This window comes from Arachis stenosperma, chromosome 7 (assembly GCF_014773155.1).
Source record: "Arachis stenosperma cultivar V10309 chromosome 7, arast.V10309.gnm1.PFL2, whole genome shotgun sequence".
NCBI lineage: Eukaryota > Viridiplantae > Streptophyta > Magnoliopsida > Fabales > Fabaceae > Arachis > Arachis stenosperma.
The window spans coordinates 47,388,916-47,398,423 of NC_080383.1; positions in this window are offsets into that span (position 1 = coordinate 47,388,916).

The following is a 9,508-nucleotide window of genomic DNA, read 5'->3' on the forward strand; positions in this document are numbered from 1 at the left end:
CTTTTTACAATTGAAACTAAAGAACCCTATTGGTATCCTGACTAAGAATAATAAGATAACCATAGCTTGCTTCAAGCCAACAATATCCGTGGGATTCGACCCTTACTCACGTAAGGTATTACTTGGACGACCCAGTGCACTTGCTGGTTAGTTGTGCGGAATTACATAGTGTGAGTGTAATTTTCATGCACCAAGTTTTTGGCGCCGTTGCCAAGGATTTTTCGAGTTTGAACAACTGACGGTTTATCTTGTTACTTAGATTAGGAAAAATTTGTCTTTTTGTTTAGAGTCACTAGGATTGCATCTTCTATTATTCCTTTTAAAAATCTTTCAAAAATATTATTTTTCTCTATTAGTTTTTAATTTTTCTGGAGTCTTTTGTTTGAGTTTAGTTTCATATTTTAAGTTTGGTGTCAATTGCATGCTTTTCTTTGTCTTTCAATTTTTGAATTGCATGTTCTTTGTTTTTCCTTGATCTTCAAATTGTTCTTGTCAATTTCTCTTGTTTGATCTTTGGTTTGTTTTGTTTTGTGCCGCTTCTTGTTTTTCTTGTGCTTTTTCAAAATATTAGTTTTCAAAAAAATATTTTTATTTATTAAAAATACCTCTTTAAAACATGTTACATTTATAGCTCAATTGGCTAGAGCGTTGGTTTGTGTTCTTGGTAATTGGGTATCTTCTTTTTAAAATCTTTTTCAAAAATAATTTTTCTTTGATTAAATCTTGAGCCAAACTTTAAGTTTGGTGTTCTCTTGTTAATTTTCTTTAATTTTTGAAAATTTATTGTGGTTTTCTAAAAATTTTAAGTTTGGTGTTCTATCTTTTGTTCTTGTTCTTGTGAGTCTTCAAAGTGTTCTTGAGTCTTCCTTGTGTTTTGATGTAAAAATTTTTAAGTTTGGTGTGCCTTGGTGTTTTCCCTCCAAAAATTTTCGAAAACAAAGAGCATTGGATTTAAAAATTTTAAGTCTTGTGTCTTTTGTGTGTTTTTCTCTTTCATAATAAAATTCAAAAATAAAAAAAATATTTTTTTTCTAACTATTTTTAAACAATTTTTTTCGAAACTTTTCATAAAAATTCAGATTTCAATTTCAAAATTTTTCAAATCTTATCCTTTTAATTTTTTTTAAAAAAATATTCATATCTTTTTCAAAAAAATATCCTAACCACTCTCTCTCCTCACTTTTTCGAAAAATTTTAAAATATATTTTTTAAATTTTTATTTTTATTTTTTTTATTTTAGTTTTTATTTTATTTTATTTTATTATTTCGAAAATTATTTTTCTTATATAATAAAATAAATCCACATCATCTCCCTTTCTCCATCATGGACCTAAGTGGAAATGAACAGTCCAGAAGGACTCTGGGATCGTATGCTAACCCCACTACTGCTTCATATGGGAGTAGTATCTGTACACCCTCCATCGGAGTTAGTAGCTTTGAGTTGAATCATCAGCTCATTATCATGGTGCAGCAAAGTTTCTAGTATTCTGGTCTTCCACAGGAAGAACCTACAGAGTTTCTGGCACAGTTTTTACAAATTGCAGACACAGTACATGATAAAGAAGTAGATCAGGATGTTTACAGATTATTACTGTTTCTATTTGCTGTAAAAGACCAAGCTAAGAGGTGGTTAAATAACCAACCTAAGGCTAGCATAAGGACATGGAAACAGTTGTCAGAAAAATTCCTGAATCAATACTTCCCTCCAAAACGGATGACACAGCTAAGGTTGAACATCCAAGGCTTTAAACAAGGAGATAATGAATCTCTTTATGAAGCCTGGGAGAGATACAGAGAGATGATAAGAAAATGCCTATCTGAAATGTTTTCAAAGTGGGTGCAGTTAGACATATTCTATTATGGGCTTACAGAGAAAGCTCAGATTTCTCTAGACCACTAAGCTGGTGGATCTATACACATGAGAAAGACAATTGAAGAAGCTCAAGAGCTCATTGATACAGTTGCCAGAAATTAGCATATGTACCTAAGCAGTGAATCTTCCATGAAAGAATAGGCTAAAACAGTAACTGATGAACTCAGTCCTGCAGAACAAGTAACTGAATCCAATCAGCAATTAGATTTTCTAACAAAACAGCTAGCCGAATTCAAGGAGATATTGCAAGAAAAAAGAATGGCTAATGGTGGACGAAATTGTGATCACATCAATGTAGTACTCTTTGTTATTGTATGGAATCATTATTATGGCTCTTGGCTATGTGTGGACACAACTCCGTTCAACTTAACCAGCAAGTGTACTGGGTCATCCAAGTAATACCTTACGTGAGTAAGGGTCGATCCCACAGAGATTGTTGGTATGAAGCAAGCTATGGTCACCTTGTAAATCTCAGTTAGGCAGATTAAATTGGTTTATGGATTTCGAAAATTAACAATAAATAGAAAATAAAAAGGGATAGAAATACTTATGTAAATCAATAGTGGGAATTTCAGATAGGCGTGTGGAGATGCTAGAATCCTTTCGAATCTCTACTTTCTTATTGCTTTCATCCAATCCTTCTTACTCCTTTCCATGGCAAGCTGTATGTAGGGCATCACCATCATCAATGGCTACTTTTAATCCTCTCGGGAAAATGGTCCTATGCGCTGTCACTGCACGGCTAATCGTCTGGAGGCATCACCCTTGTTGATGGCTACATCCCATCCTCTCAGTGAAAATGGTCCAAATGCTCTGTCACAGCACGGCTAATCATCTGTCGGTTCTCAATCAGGTTGGAGTAGAATCCATTGATTCTTTTGCGTTTGTCATCACGCCCAGCCTTCAGGAGTTTGAAGCTCGTCACAGTCATTCAATACCGGAATCCTACTCGGAATACCACAGACAAGGTTAGACTTTCCGGATTCCCGGGATCCTACCCGGAATACCACAGACAAGGTTAGACTTTCCGAATCCCCATGAAAGCCGCCATCTATCTAGCGTATACCACGAAGATTCTGTTGGGGAATCTAAGAGATATGCGCCCGGCCTAAGGTAGAACGGAAGTGGTTGTCAGTCACGCAAGTTCATAGGTGAGAATGATGATGAGTGTCACGGATCATCACATTCATCAAAGTGTTGTGCAACGTATATCTTGGAATAAGAATAAAAGAGAATTGAATAGAAAGTAATGGTAATTGTATTGAAACTTGAGGTACAGCAGAGCTCCACACCCTTAATCTATGGTGTGCAGAAACTCCACCGTTGAAAATACATAAGTGAAAGGTTCAGGCATGGCCGAATGGCCAGCCCCCATGGTCTAGGGACTATGCGCCCCCAGATGTTCCTTAAATCTAAAGTGATCAAAAGATGTCTAATACAATAGTTAAATGTCCTATATATACTAGACTAGCTACTAGGGTTTACATGAGTAAGTAATTGATGCATAAATCCACTTCCGGGGCCCACTTGGTGCGTGCTTGGGCTGAGCTTGATCTATCCACGAGCTGAGGCTTTTCTTGGAGTTGAACTCCAAGTTATAACGTGTTTTGGGCGTTCAACTCTGGATCATGACGTGTTTCTGGCGTTTAACTCCAGACAGCAGCATGTACTTGGCGTTCAACGCCAAGTTACGTCGTCAATTGCTGAATAAAGTATGGACTATTATATATTGTTGGAAAGATCTGGATGTCTACTTTCCAACGCCGTTGATAGCGCGCCATTTGAAGTTCTGTAGCTCCAGAAAATTCATTTCGAGTGCAGGGAGGTCAGATTCCAACAGCATCAGCAGTCCTTTTGTCAGCCTTTTTCAGAGTTTTGCTCAAGTCCCTCAATTTCAGCCAGAAATTACCTGAAATCACAGAAAAACACACAAACTCATAGTAAAGTCCAGAAATGTGAATTTAACATAAAAACTAATGAAAACATCCCTAAAAGTAGCTTGAACTTACTAAAAACTACCTAAAAACAATGCCAAAAAGCGTATAAATTATCCGCTCATCACAACACCAAACTTAAATTGTTGCTTGTCCCCAAGTAACTGAAAATCAATTAGGATAAAAAGAAGAGAATTGTCTATAAATTCCAGAATATCAATGAATATTAATTATAATTAGATGAGCGGGACTTGTAGCTTTTTGCTTCTGAACAGTTTTGGCATCTCACTTTTTCCCTTGAAGTTTAGAATGATTGGCTTCTCTAGGAGCTTAGAATTTCGGATAGTGTTATTGATTTTCCTAGTTAAGCATGTTGATTCTTGAACACAGCTACTTATGAGTCTTGGCCGTGGCCCTAAGCACTTTGTTTTCCAGTATTACCACCGGATACATAAATGCCACAGACACATGACTGGGTGAACCTTTTCAGATTGTGACTTAGCTTTGCTAAAGTCCCCAGTTAGTGGTGTCCAGAGCTCTTAAGCACACTCTTTTTGCTTTGGATCATGACTTTAACCACTCAGTCTCAAGCTTTTCACTTGGACCTTCATGACACAAGCACATGGTTAGGGACAGCTTGATTTAGCCGCTTAGGCTTGGATTTTATTTCCTTGGGCCCTCCTATCCATTGATGCTCAAAGCCTTGGATCCTTTTTACCCTTGCCTTTTGGTTTTAAGGGCTATTGACTTTTTCTGCTTGCTTTTTCTTTTTCTTTCTAATTTTTTTTGCTATTTTTTTTCGCAAGCTTCTTCTTTTTCACTGCTTTTTCTTGCTTCAAGAATCAATTTCATGATTTTTCAGATCATCAATAACATTTCTCTTTGTTCATCATTCTTTCAAGAGCCAACAATTTTAACATTCATAAACAACAAGATAAAAAATATGCACTGTTCAAGCATTCATTCAGAAAACAAAAAGTATTGTCACCACATCAATATAATTAAACTAAATTCAAGGATAAATTCGAAATTCATGTACTTCTTGTTCTTTTGAATTAGAACATTTTTCATTTAAGAGAGGTGAAGGGTTAATGGATTTTATTCATTGCTTTAAGACATAGTTACTAAACACTAATGATCATGAGGTAGAGACACAAAACATAGATAAACTTATTATAAAAACCGAACAGCAGAAAGAAATAAGAACAAGGAATGAATCCAACTTAGTGACGTCTTCTTCTTGAAGGACCAACAATGTCCTTAAGCTCTTTTATGTCCCTTCCTTGCCTTTGTTGCTCCTCCCTCATTGCTCTTTGGTCTTCTCTTATTTCATGGAGAATAATGGAGTGCTCATGATGTTCCACCCTTAATTGTTCCACATTGTGGCTCAAATCTTCTAAGGAAGTGTTGAGTTGTTCCCAATAGTTGTTGGGAGGAAAGTGCATCCCTTGAGGCATCTTAGGGATTTCTTGATGATGAACTTCCTCATGCATCTCTTGAGAACCGTGGAGGGTCTCTCTTTCTTGCTCCATCCTCTTCTTGGTGATGGGCTTATTGGTGCACGAATTTGTATTCCGCACAACTAACCATCAAGTGCACTGGGTCGTCCAAGTAATACCTTACGTGAGTAAGGGTCGATCCCACGGAGATTATTGGTTTGAAGCAAGCTATGTTTATTTTATTATTCTTAGTCAGGATATTAATTAAAATTATAAGTTGGAATTATTAGATTTGATTGGAAAAATGAAAGAGAATACAGCGTTACTTGTTGTGCAGTAATGAGAAATATGTTGGGGTTTTGGAGATGCTTTGTCCTCTGAACTTCAACTCTTCCTTGAAATCCTTCAACACACGAAAAGTCCCCTCCATGGCAAGCTCTATGTAGGGTGTCACCGTTGTCAATGGCTACCTCCCATCCTCTCAGTGAAAACGTTCCTATGCTCTGTCACAGCACGGCTAATCATCTGTCGGTTCTCAATCAGGTTGGAATAGAATCCATTGATTCTTTTGCGTCTGTCACTAACGCCCAGCCTTCAGGAGTTTGAAGCTTGTCACAGTCATTCAATCACAGAATCCTACTCGGAATACCACAGACAAGGTTTAGACTTTCCGGATTCTCATGAATGCCGCCATCAATCCGGCTTATACCACGAAGATTCTGCGTAATGAATCTAAGAGATACTCATTCAGTCTGATGTAGAACGGAGGTGGTTGTCAGGCACACGTTCATGGTTTGGGGAAGGTGATGAGTGTCACGGATCATCACCTTCTCCATAATTAAGTGCGAATGAACATCTTAGATAAGAACAAGCGTGTTTGAATGGAAAATAAAGGAATTGTATTAATTCATCGAGACGCTGCAGAGCTCCTCACCCCCAACAATGGAGTTTAGAGACTCATGCCGTCAAAAAGTATGTAATTCAGATCTGAAAATGTCATGAGGTACAGAATAATTCTCTAAAAGTTGTTTAAATAGTAAACTAGTAACCTAGGTTTACAGAATATGAGTAAACTAAGATAATTGGTGCAGAAATCCACTTCTGGGGCCCACTTAGTGTGTGCTGGGGCTGAGACTAAAGCTATCCACGAGTAGAGGCTTTTCTTGGAGTTGAACTCCAAGTTATGACGTGTTTTGGGCGTTCAACTCTGGATCATGACGTTTTTCTGGCGTTTAACTCCAAACAGCAGCATGTACTTGGCGTTCAATGCCAAGTTACGTCGTTTATCTTCGTGCAAAGTATGGACTATTATATATTGCTGGAAAGCCCTGGATGTCTACTTTCCAACGCCGTTGAGAGCGCGCCAATAGGACTCCTGTAGCTCCAGAAAATCCATTTCGAGTGCAGGGAGGTCAGGATCCAACAGCATCAGCAGTCCTTTTTCAGCCTAAGTCAGATTTCTGCTCAGCTTCCTCAATTTCAGCCAGAAAATACCTGAAATCACAGAAAAATACACACACTCATAGTAGAGTCCAGAAATATGATTTTTGCTTAAAAACTAATAAAATTCTATTAAAAACTAATTAAAACATACTAAAATCTACATGAAATTACCCCCAAAAAGCGTATAAAATATCCGTTCATCACTTATCCTCTTCAATGGAGATGTCTCCTTCTATGATAACTCCAGCTGAGTAACATAGATGGCAAATAAGGTGAGGAAAAGCTAGCCGTGCCATGGTGGAGGGCTTGTCGGCTATTTTGTAGATTTCATTAGAGATGACCTCATGAACTTCTACTTCCTCTCCAATCATGATGCTATGAATCATGATGGCCCGATCCACAGTAACTTCAGATCGGTTGCTAGTGGGAATGATGGAGCGTTGAATGAACTCCAACCATCCTCTAGATACAGGCTTGAGGTCCAGTCTTCTTAGTTGGACTGGCTTACCTTTGGAGTCTCTCTTCCATTGAGCTCCTTCCACACATATGTCCATTAGGACTTGGTCCAACCTTTGATTAAAGTTGACCCTTCTAGTGTAAGGGCGTTCATCTCCTTGTATCATGGGCAAGTGGAATGCCAATCTCACATTCTCCGGACTAAAATCTAAGTATTTCCCCCGAACCATTGTGAGATAATTCTTTGGACTCGGGTTCATACTTTGATCATGGTTCCTAGTGATCCATGCATTGGCATAGAACTCTTGAACCATTAAGATTCCGACTTGTTGCATGGGGTTGGTTAGGACTTCCCAACCTCTTCTTCGGATTTCATGTCGGATCTCTGGATACTCATTTTTCTTGAGCTTGAAAGGGACCTCAGGGATCACCTTCTTCTTTGCCACAACATCATAGAAGTGGTCTTGATGGCTCTTGGAGATGATCTTTCCATCTCCATGACTCGGAGGTGGAAGCTTTTGTCTTCCCTTTTCCTTTTCTAGAGGATTCTTCGGCCTTAGGTGCCATTGATGGTAATGGAAAAACAAAAAGCTTATGCTTTTACCACACCAAACTTAAATATTGCTCGCCCTCGAGCAAGAGAAGAAAGAGAAGAAGAAGAAGAAGAAGAAAATGGAGGAGAGTGAGGGGAGATGGATTCGGCCAAGGTATAGTAGAGGGGGTAGGTTGTGAAAATGAAGTAGAATGAGAGGGTATACATAGGGAGAGGGGAGAGGGTAGGTTCGGCCATTTAGGGTGGGATTGGGTGGGAAAATGTTTTTGAATTTTGAAGGTAGGTGGGGTTTATTGGGAAGAGTGGATGGATGTGAGTGGTGAATAGGTGATTGGGAAGAGAGATTGAGGTGATTGGTGAAGGGTTTTTGGGAAGTGTGATATGGGGAAGAGTAAAACTAGGATTAGGAGGTAAGGTGGGAATATGTTAGGTGGGGATCCTGTGGGGTCCACAGATCCTGAGGCGATCCTGTGGGGTCCACAGATCCTGAGGTGTCAAGGAATTCCATCCCTGCACCAAATAGGCATGTAAAATGCCTTTGCACACCATTCTGGTGTTTAAATGCCGAGTGGTGCACGTTTTGGGCGTTTAACGCCCATGTAAAGCATGTTTCTGGCGTTGAACGCCAGTTCGTGCTTGTTACTGGCGTTCAGCGCCAGCTTTTCCTCTAGGCACATTCCTGGCGTTCAGACGCCAGAATGTTGCTTGTTTCTAGCGTTCAGCGCCAGATTCATGCTCTGTTTTGGCGTTGAACGCCAGCCAGATGCTTCTTACTGGCGTTGAACGCCAGCCTGTGCTTCTTCCAGGGTGTGATTTTTCTTCTGCTGTTTTTGATTCTGTTTTTAATTTTTATATTTTTTTCGTGACTCCACATGATCATGTACCTAATAAAACACAAAATAACAATAAAATAAAATAAAATAAAAATTAGATAAATAAAATTGGGTTGCCTCCCAACAAGTGCTTCTTTAATGTTAATAGCTTGACAGTGGGTTCTCATGGAGCCACAAGGTGATCAGGTCAATGTTGTATAGTCCCAACACCAAACTTAGAGTTTAGATATGGGGTCTTAACACCAAACTTAGAGTTTGGTTGTGGCCTCCCAACACCAAACCTTAGAGTTTGACTGTGGGGCTCTTCTTGACTCTGAACTGAGAGAAGCTCTTCATGCTTACTCTCTTTTGTCCACAGAGGGATGGCCATGTGCCTTAAACACAAGGTAGTCCCATTCAATTGAAGGACTAATTCACCTCTGTGACATCTATCACAGCTCCTGCTGTGGCTTGGAAAGGTTTCCAAGGATGATGCATTCATCTCTTCCTTCCTAGTGTCTAAGATTATGAAATCAGCAGGGATGTAAAGGCCTTCAACCTTTACTAACACGTCCTCTACTATTCCATAAGCTTGTCTCAATGACTTGTCTGCCAATTGTAATGAGAACAAGGCAGGTTGTACCTCAATGATCCCCAGCTTCTCCATTACAGAGAGTGGCATAAGATTTATCCCTGACCCAGATCACATAGAGCTTTTTCAAAGGTCATGGTGCCTATGGTACAAGGTATTAAGAACTTGCCAGGATCTTGTCTCTTTTGAGGTAAAATTTTCTGAATCCAGGTGTCTAGTTCACCAATGAGCAAGGAGGTTCTCTTTCCCAGTCTCATTACCAAAACAACTTGGCATTCAGCTTCATGATAGCTCCTAAATATTGAGCAACTTACTCTCCAGTCACATCTTCTCCTCATCAGAGGAGAATAGTCTTCAGAGCTCATGAATGGCAGAAGGAGATTTAATGGAATCTCTATGGTCTCTA